At 42.7% G+C, this 8,992-nt stretch overlaps 1 protein-coding gene across 1 annotated transcript in view; it reads left to right on the top strand.

Annotated features, from left to right (window-relative positions):
* The window catches only part of TTI2 (TELO2 interacting protein 2), a 748,585-nt gene that overhangs the window by 58,081 nt on the left and 681,512 nt on the right, over window positions 1–8,992 (top strand). The window lies entirely within an intron of this gene.

Raw genomic sequence — 8,992 nt, 5'->3', positions numbered from 1 at the left:
AGGATGGACAGATTATCTGCAGCAATGAAGCACCAGCACTCCACTGCTTTTCATCAATGCTTATCTTTCATCACACACCTTAACTGTTGCCTGGGTCTCAGCACAGTGAGTGGAGGCTGTTCCGGGGCTTTACAGCTCTCCTTCTCCATGGTGTGGAAGGCACTTATATGCCACAAATGACCTTTTACACCCTACAGGCTGTAATAATAAAAATAACAATAAATATAATAATAAAACATTTGGAGGACTGGCTAGCTCAGGCAACTGGTCATGGGAAATAGACCACTAGGCCACAAGCACCAATTACTGATTCCAGATACTGGTGGTCACTCACATCTGATGATTGTTCCATGATCTTTGAATGAAATGAGTTTGAAGGTTTGTAGTCCAATGTCCACATCAGAAAATTCCTACCTACACAACTGCCACGAATTAGTTGGCAGTTTCAGCAGACAGGCCAAGGAAAGAATGGGCCATGGAATCTAAACTCCACTCTGACCCATATAGGTGGGATCTTTTAAGTTAGGAGTGATGCAAATTGGTGCTGGGACAGGATGTTCTGATGCAGCCTGCTTCATATCTGTTCTGTGGATAAACAGAAGGCATTCATCTCCCTGGCTGTCAATCTGGTATCTTTTGTCAGCCTTAAATTCACTTAAAATTAAATTTAAAAATAATAAAATCCTTCTGTTGTTTCTCCACAATTGTCCTGAGGTTCTAAGAACAAACTGGCCCTGCTCTGCCTCTGATCCTTCCAGGGATCCCAAATACCTGCACAGGTGGTCAGAATGCCCCTGCTGAATTAAGGTGAACCTGCTTGGAGGAGTAGTAGAGTCTGGGAAATTAATGATTATTTTCTGAGTACCCAAATGCCGACTGCAGGGACAAAGAAGACTTCTCAGATAAATGAAGTAGGTAACAAACAGCCAAGTTCAAAATCTCCTGTGCAACTTCCACCACGTTAAAATGACAAAAACAAGATCTCCTGGACTCGGAAGAATCATTTGTGCAGGCTAAAATGGGAACTGTAGCTGTAGTTTTTGTCTCCTACTTCATTGTTCAAATATTGAATCAAAGTTACAGCGCTCCTATGTATAAACAGGCAGATTTCACTGGTAAGGCCTCTGGTGGAGCAGGAATCTGAGGGTTAAATCTTATCCATCATTCTGGGACCAAAATGAAAAAAAGAGGGATGTTGAGGACTGTGTGTGTGTGTGTGTGTGTGTGTGTGTGTGTAACAGGAATTGAGGCACTATGTAGGGATGTGTGTCAGTGCGTATGTGACTGTATGGGAGCTTGTGCCAACATGTGGGCTGAGTCTGTTTGTGTGTAGATGCTACGTCATTGTGTATGTGGTGAGCCCTGTGTCAATGTAGGGAGGGCAGCTGCATCAGTGCACAGGGCCGGCTCTAGCCATTTCGCCGCCCCAAGCAGGGCGACGCGCCGCAGGGGGCGCTCTGCCGCTCGCCGGTCCCGCGGCTCCAGTGGACCTCCCGCAGGTGTGCCTATGGATGCTCCACCGGAGCCGCGGGACCAGTGGACCCTCCACAGGCACGCCTGCGGGAGGTCCACCAGAGCCGCCTGCTGCCCTCCCGGCAACCGGCAGAGCACCCCCCGCAGCATGCCGCCCCAAGCACGCGCTTGGCGTGCTGGGGCCTGGAGCAGGCCCTGTCAGTGCACATGTGGAGAGCTGCACTGTGAGTACCTGCGTATGGAGTTGCATCAGTGTGTCGTGTGTGGGAGAGAGGTCTGCATCAAGGCGTATATGCAGGGGGCAGCATCTATGTGGGTGTGTGAAGGGGGCAGAGTACATGTGTGTAAATGGGCGAATTGCATTAGCTTATGGGCTACAAATGGAGGAAGGGGAAAGTTTAACTTAAATCCTCGCTGCAAGCAGAAAATAAAGACGTGATGATGCTCCTTCTCTCCTGGGATGGACTGCAAGGGTCTCCCTCAAAAGGATACTTCCCCAGCCAGGCCTTTCTCTTTCCATGTTTAACATGGAAAAAGTTCCTATTCTCTTCCCTGCACAGACATACAGTTGGGTCTGCCTGGTAATCTCACAGCCCTCAAACCTGATATAACATTTTTCCAGTGGACTGTTTGGTTTATCTCACTGCTTTGTTGGAGGGAGTCATTAAAAACAACAACAACAACAAACCTCCCCATGAAAAAGAAACTGAGCAGCCTATTTCCCAAATCCAGGGGAAAAGAAAGCAGCTCAGAATAAGACCCTCTTTGCCATGTGAAACTTAAAAATCTCACTATAGACCAGTAGCTTGCCTCCAGCAGTGACTGATACTGGGTGTTTCAGAGAAGGTGAAGGCCACACCACCTGACTATGCAATGCTGCACATGGATCTGGGTAAAGCTCCTTTCAGGCCTCCATCACAATGCTGTGATAAAACATTCCACCTCATGACCACTGTCTTGCTCCTTTCCCCCTTCCACACCTGGACATATTTGTGCCATTGCAGCATGCCGAGATAGTGGCAGCAGCATAGTTGCTCCCTCTGTTTGAAAAGTGGGATTTTCCTAACAAATCCTTACCCCTTGTTTTTCTGTTCTCTGTTGCTTTGTCCTTAGGGATAAGCAGCCATTTGCCATGTCATTAGGGAAGCAAGAAGTCCAGTGTTTCAACTGAGAAGCTCCTCAGACTGCTGGCTGGAAAATAACGGCAGTGTGTGATACATTGTACACGTCACTTGAAATATGATTTATTTTATACTTTATTCCATTATTTATTTTGCTCTTTCAACATAACGCTCTGCAGTCTCTAATTTTTAGATCCAAAATGTTACCTCCATCCTTTTATGATAGAAGTTTCCACTGTGAAAGAAAACAAATCTTGGTCATTTTCGCCTTCCTTCTCTTGACAGTTATACTGGACATTGAGACCATTTACCTGGCTTTTGTACAGTCAACAACTATTGTCAATAACTCCTAGTTGTGTAGGAGAGCAGAGGTGGAAGCCTTTACATGTGTTTGGGTTGTGAGTTTAGATCTGGAAACTGTCTTCCAAATATCTACAATACAGATACAGCACGAGCAGTGTAGCACTACCATCTACTGGATAGAATCATAACTGCTCTGTTATGTCATGGTAACCACCTAATAGTGATTCTTCTTTAGCTTGAGTGTTAGGGATCCAGAGCTGGAGGATTTTAGTTCTATGTATGCTGTCACCATGAAGTTCTGAGCAGCCATAGGCTAAGGTGACCACACATTTGTTACTTTATTGTGTATCTTCTTTCACAGATATGATGGCAAAACTTATTCAAATATTCCCCTTGGAAACATTTCCATGTATTCATTAGACGTTTTCCAGTCTCTTCCCCTGGACTTTTAAAAAAATTGTTATTACTACTAATGGTATTTCAAATGAAAACATGATCTTGGCTTCTCAGTACTCCCACTAATTCCTGTGGCTTGTATTCCACCTAAGTCATCATCCAGAAGACAGCTGATTGTGATGATGACCCAGTGAGTGTGATGGCTCCATTCCCACTGGCATTCTTACTTCTCTATTTTATAGACAGACAGAGGCATGGGACACGCAGAGGCTCTAGCCAGGCTCTAGCAAGCAAGAATGTAAAGGTTCCTTCCCCTCTCTGAACTCTAGGGTACAGATGTAGGGACCTGCATGAGAACCTCTAAGCTTAATTACCAGCTTAGATCTGGTTTTACTGCCACCACCCAAATCCTTTAAGAGTTATTTGGGAAACTTTGCCCACCTCCCCCCACCCCGCCACCCCGACCATCTCCCTCCCAGTAGCCTTGAGAGACTTCTCCACCAAGTTCCTGGTGAACACAGATCTAAACCCTTGGATCTTAAAACAAGGAGAAATTAACCATTTCCCCTCCTTTCTCCCCACCAGTTCCTGGTGAGTGCAGATCCAACCCCCTTGGATCTTAAAACAAGGAAAAATCAATCAGGTTCTTAAAAAGAAGGCTTTTAATTAAAGAAAGAAAGGTAAAAAGCATCTCTGTAAAATCAGGATGGAAAAAAAGCTTTACAGGGTAATCGGATTCATAGAGCCCAAAGGAACCCCCTCTAGCCTTAGGTTCAAAGTTACAGCAAACAGAGGTAAATCCTCTAAGCAAAAAAGAAGATTTACAAGTTGAGAAAACAGAGATAAAAAAGTACACTTGCCTGGCTGTTACTTACAAGTTTGAAATATGAGAGATTGGTTCAGAAAGATTTGGAGAACATGGATTGATGTCCTGTCCCTCTTAGTCCCAAGAACGAACAACCCCAAACAAAGAGCACACAAAAAAAAAGCCTTCCCCCACACCAAGATTTGAAAGTATCTTGTCCCCCTATTGGTCCTTTGGGTCAGGTATCAGCCAGGTTACCTGATCTTCTTAACCCTTAACAGGTAAAAGGATTTGGTGTCTCTGGCCATGAGGGATTTTATAATATTGTACACAGGAGGGCTATTCCCTTCCCTTTATAGTTATGACAAAGAAGTTAACCTCCAGTTAAAGATATTTGCATTGCATGCTCAAACAGGTGTAAAAGGTTGCATTATGTGGCCAAGGACCCAATCAGAGACAGAGGGTTAGACCAAGGAGAGCTCTGAGATGGTGGATTTTTATTTATTTTTTTTGTCTGCTGTTTTCCCTGCTTCTAAATCCTGACAATAAAGATTTGTGAGAAAGGCTGGCTTGGAAAAGTTTTTTCTCTCATATTTTTCCCAGTGTGCCTGACTGGCTGACTTTTCAGGCTTTCTAGCCAGTATTGTTGCATCCAGTATATGGGACCCTCGGTCCTAAATTCAGTTTCTAGTTCTGGAAGTGGCTTGCTGTGTGGATTTTGGCAGGTAGCTTAATGACTTGGTGCCTGCATTTCTCTGTCTATAAAATGAGTATAATATCTACTCTACTCAGATGGGTATCTGTAATTTAAAGTTTCCAAATGCTATATAAATGCAATACACTTATGACAATGGAATATTTTCAGGGAGATTTCTTTATACATTACATGCAAAGAAATGACTAAACTTTTACTCTTGACTGGACTCACCTCAGTCCCTGGAAAAATAATGGAGCAGGTCCTCAAGGAAACCATTTTGAAGCACTTGGAGGAGAGGAAGGTGATCAGTAATGGTCAACATGGATTCACCAAGGGAAGGTCATGCCTGACCAACCTGATTGCCTTCTACAGTGAGATAACTGGCTCTGTGGATATGGGGAAAGCAGTGGACGTGATATATCTTGACTTAAGCATAGCTTTTGATACAGTCTCCCACAATATTCTTGCCAGCAAATTTAAAAAGTATGGATTGGATTAATGGACTATAAGGTGGATAGAAAGCTGGCTAGATTGTCGGGCTCAACATATAGTGATCAATGGCTCGACGTCTAGTTGGCAGCCAATATCAAGCGGAGAGCCCCCGGGGTAGGTCCTGTGGCCAGTTTTGTTCAACATCTTCATGATGATGAGATGGATTTCACTCTCAGCAAGTTCACAAATGACACTAAGCTGGGGGGAGAGGTAGATACGCTGGAGGGTAGGGTTAGGGTCCATAGTGATCTATACAAATTGGAGGATTGGGCCAAAAGAAAGCTGATGAGGTTCAACCAGGACAAGTGCAGAGTCCTGCACGTATGATGAAAGAATCCCATGCACTACTACAGGCTGGGGACCGATTGGCTAAGCAGCAGTTCTGCAGAAAAGGACCTGGGGATCACAGTAGATGAGAAGCTGGATATGAGTCAGCAGTGTGCCCTTGTTGCCAAGCAGGCTAGCAGCATATTGGGCTGCATTAATAGGAGCATTTTCAGCAGATCAAGGGAAGTGATTATTGCACTCTATTCGGCAGTGATGAGACCCATCTGGAATATTGCATCCATTTTTGAGTCCCCCCACTACAAAAAGGATGTGGACAAATTGGAGATAGTCCAGAGGAGGGCAACGAAAATGATAAGGGGGCTGGGGCACATGACTTATGAGGAGAGGCTGAGGGAACTGGGATTGTTCAGTCTGCAGAAGACAAGAGTGAGGTGGGATTTGATAGCAGCCTTCAACTACCTGAAGGATGGTTCCAAAGAGGATGGAGCTCGACTGTTCTCAGTGATGACAGATGACAGAACAAGGAACGATGGCCTAAGTTGCAGTGAGGGAGGTCTATGTTGGATATTAGGAAACACTATTTCACTAGGAGGGTGGTGAAGCACTGAAATGGGTTCCCTAGGGAGGTGGTGGAATCTCCATCCTTAGAGGTTTTTAAGGCCCGGCTTGACAAGCCTTGGCTGGGATGATTTAGTTGAGGTTGGTCCTGCTTTGAGCAGGGGATTGGACCAGATGACCTCTTGAGGTCTCTTCCAACCCTAATTGTCTATGGTTCTATGAAATAATGACATTTAATGCACATTCCTAATATGTTACTTAAATTATTATAGACTTTCTAGCGTGTCTCAAATCCATGCTGTATGGGACTGAGCAACTCATTGTAAGCAGCACCTGATGCATAACCTACAGGCTAGTTGCAATTATTGTGAATTCACTTTGTCAATAGATTCTGAATAGGTTGCCCTCTGTTGTTGACTCCTCATTCTAAAATGCAGTAAAATATATTAGTTACAGAGCATCCTCTAACTGACCCATAAGAGGGCTGGAACTCTCCAGTATACTAGTGTGTCAAAGCAGCATGTGATAAAATTATGTTTGACAAAAGGCTCACAGATATAATGTTGCCAGCTCTGTGCCAGGTGAAAACTGCTGTCTAAACAGAGATCAGCATTGACAACTCCCAAAAGTGCTCCATTCACAGTGAAACTTTCTGGTTGTATCTATTTTGTTGTGTAATAGAGGAAGCTTTATGTTGCTTGACACATAAATTAATAGCTTTGTGTTTTTTTACTGTAAGTTGATTGCTGCTCCATTATCAAAGTAACTAAATTTCTGTTGTGCTGAATGTATACAGTCTGTAATGCTTTTTGGGATGTCAAACGTTGTGTTATTGTAGGATGTTGAAACTCATATTCTCAGCCACTGTAGTCAACAATACATTAAATTATTTAGAATATGAAAGAATCCTTCTGTCTAGACTAATTGGACTATATCTCCTGTGACGTTGCACTCCATAATGTTATATGGAAATATAACATTATGGAGTGCAAGTGTAAATATGATGTAACTGGAATATGCTTCATGCAAAAGGCCTCTTGTAAGGTATCATTACAAAGCTTATGACCTACTGAGTGTGTTCATCCTATTTATTTGCATGTATTATTTCTATGTCTGGAGTTAGGAGAATAAAATATAAACTTGTATTACTAATGTAAACATGTTAAGCGAAAGCCTTTAAGGATGCTTCAGAATTAATGAACTGTGAATGAGTTTGTTTATCTGCAAGCCTTCCTATGTACGTATCTTCCAGCAGGTAATGAAGAAGGAGATCTTACAGTGACATGTAATCACATCACCTGAACTGGAATCCATCTTTAATCTGGAGCTTTTCCATTTAGAAGGAGGGGTGGGAGCCCAGAGAGAGACAAAAGATTCCTGCCTTGTGCCAAAGCTATAAAAAGGAGGTGGAACAGAACAAAGGGGGCTGCCTGTCATGAGAAATCCCCTAGTTACCATCTGAACTGGAACTAACAAGAACTGTACTGGGGAAAGGATTGGGCTCAGACTAGGAAGAAGTCTAGTCTGTGAAAGAAGCTTATTGGAACATCTCTAAGGGTGAGATTTACCTTTATTCTGTTTCTTAATGTATTAGGCTTAGACTTGCATGTTTTGTTTTATTTTGCTTGGTAACTTACTTTGTTCTGTCTGTTATTACTTAGAACCACTTAAATCTGACTTTTTATATTTAATAAAATCACTTTTGTTTATTAATTAACCAGAATAAGTGATTAATACCTGGGGGGAGCAAACAGCTGTGCATATCTCTCTTTCAGTATTATAGAGGTAGACAATTTATGAGTTTACCCTCTATAAACTTTATACAGAGTAAAACGGATTTATTTGGGGTTTGGATCCCATTGTTGAGCTGGATGTCTGGGTGTTGGAGACAGGAGTACTTGATGAGCAGTTTTTGGTTAAAGGCTGCAGCTTTGGGGGCATGGACCAGACCTGAGTCTGTGTTTGCAGCTGGCTAGCATGTCTGGCTCAACAAGGCAGGGTTCTGGAATCCCAAGCTGACAGGGAAAATGGGCTCAGAGGCAAATTCAGCACATTAGGTGACAGTCCCAAGGGGGTCTCTGTGACCGAACCCATCACATCTCCCTGAAACACTTTTTAGAAAGGCTTTGCAGATGACTGAAAACAGCTACTGGAAGAAAGAAAAGTAGAACCTCATCCTCAAAGTGATTGCTATGTATGATCTCCTGATTTCTTTCTATTTAATATCAATAGTCTGTCCAGTGTTTCACAGATACTAATGAACTAAATAGAGCAGGTAAGTGATTTGCTAAAGGTCACACAGTACATCAATAGTAGAGCTAGGACCAGAACCCATATTACTGGGATTCTAGCCCTATGTTTAATCTACTAGACTACACTGCTTCTCAGTCAGTGCTTTACCTCTTGATGATTGTATCCTCACTTAGTCATTACTTAGCTAGACTATGCATAGTTAGATTATTAAATTTTTCCCTCACATTAGTCCCTCCAGCCCCTGATACTTTGTTAGTCTTCAAAACCTGCTAAAATTTGCCAATATCTTTCTGGAAATGTGGTGCCCAAAGGAAGAAGTGGTCAATAAATATTTCTCTACTATATATGGAAAGAAGTGAGATGATATATTCATATTGTAAAGTGTTAATGCCTTCTATCCCATCAGTAATTGAGGAGAATGTTAAACAGCAAATATTATAGTTAAACAGGTGGGAATTGATAACTTGCACTGAAGTATATTCAAAGAACTGGATGAAGAGCTCTCTAAATCATTGATGTTGATTTTTAACAAGTCTTGGCATTCTGAGGAAGCTCTGAGGACTGAGGGGGAAAAGCTAATATTGTGTGACTATTGAAAAAGGGTAA

This window comes from Gopherus flavomarginatus, chromosome 2, assembly GCF_025201925.1.
Source record: "Gopherus flavomarginatus isolate rGopFla2 chromosome 2, rGopFla2.mat.asm, whole genome shotgun sequence".
NCBI classification, from domain to species: domain Eukaryota; kingdom Metazoa; phylum Chordata; order Testudines; family Testudinidae; genus Gopherus; species Gopherus flavomarginatus.
The sequence above is the reverse complement of the archived record's forward strand: the minus strand, read 5'-3'. Positions and strand labels throughout refer to the sequence as shown.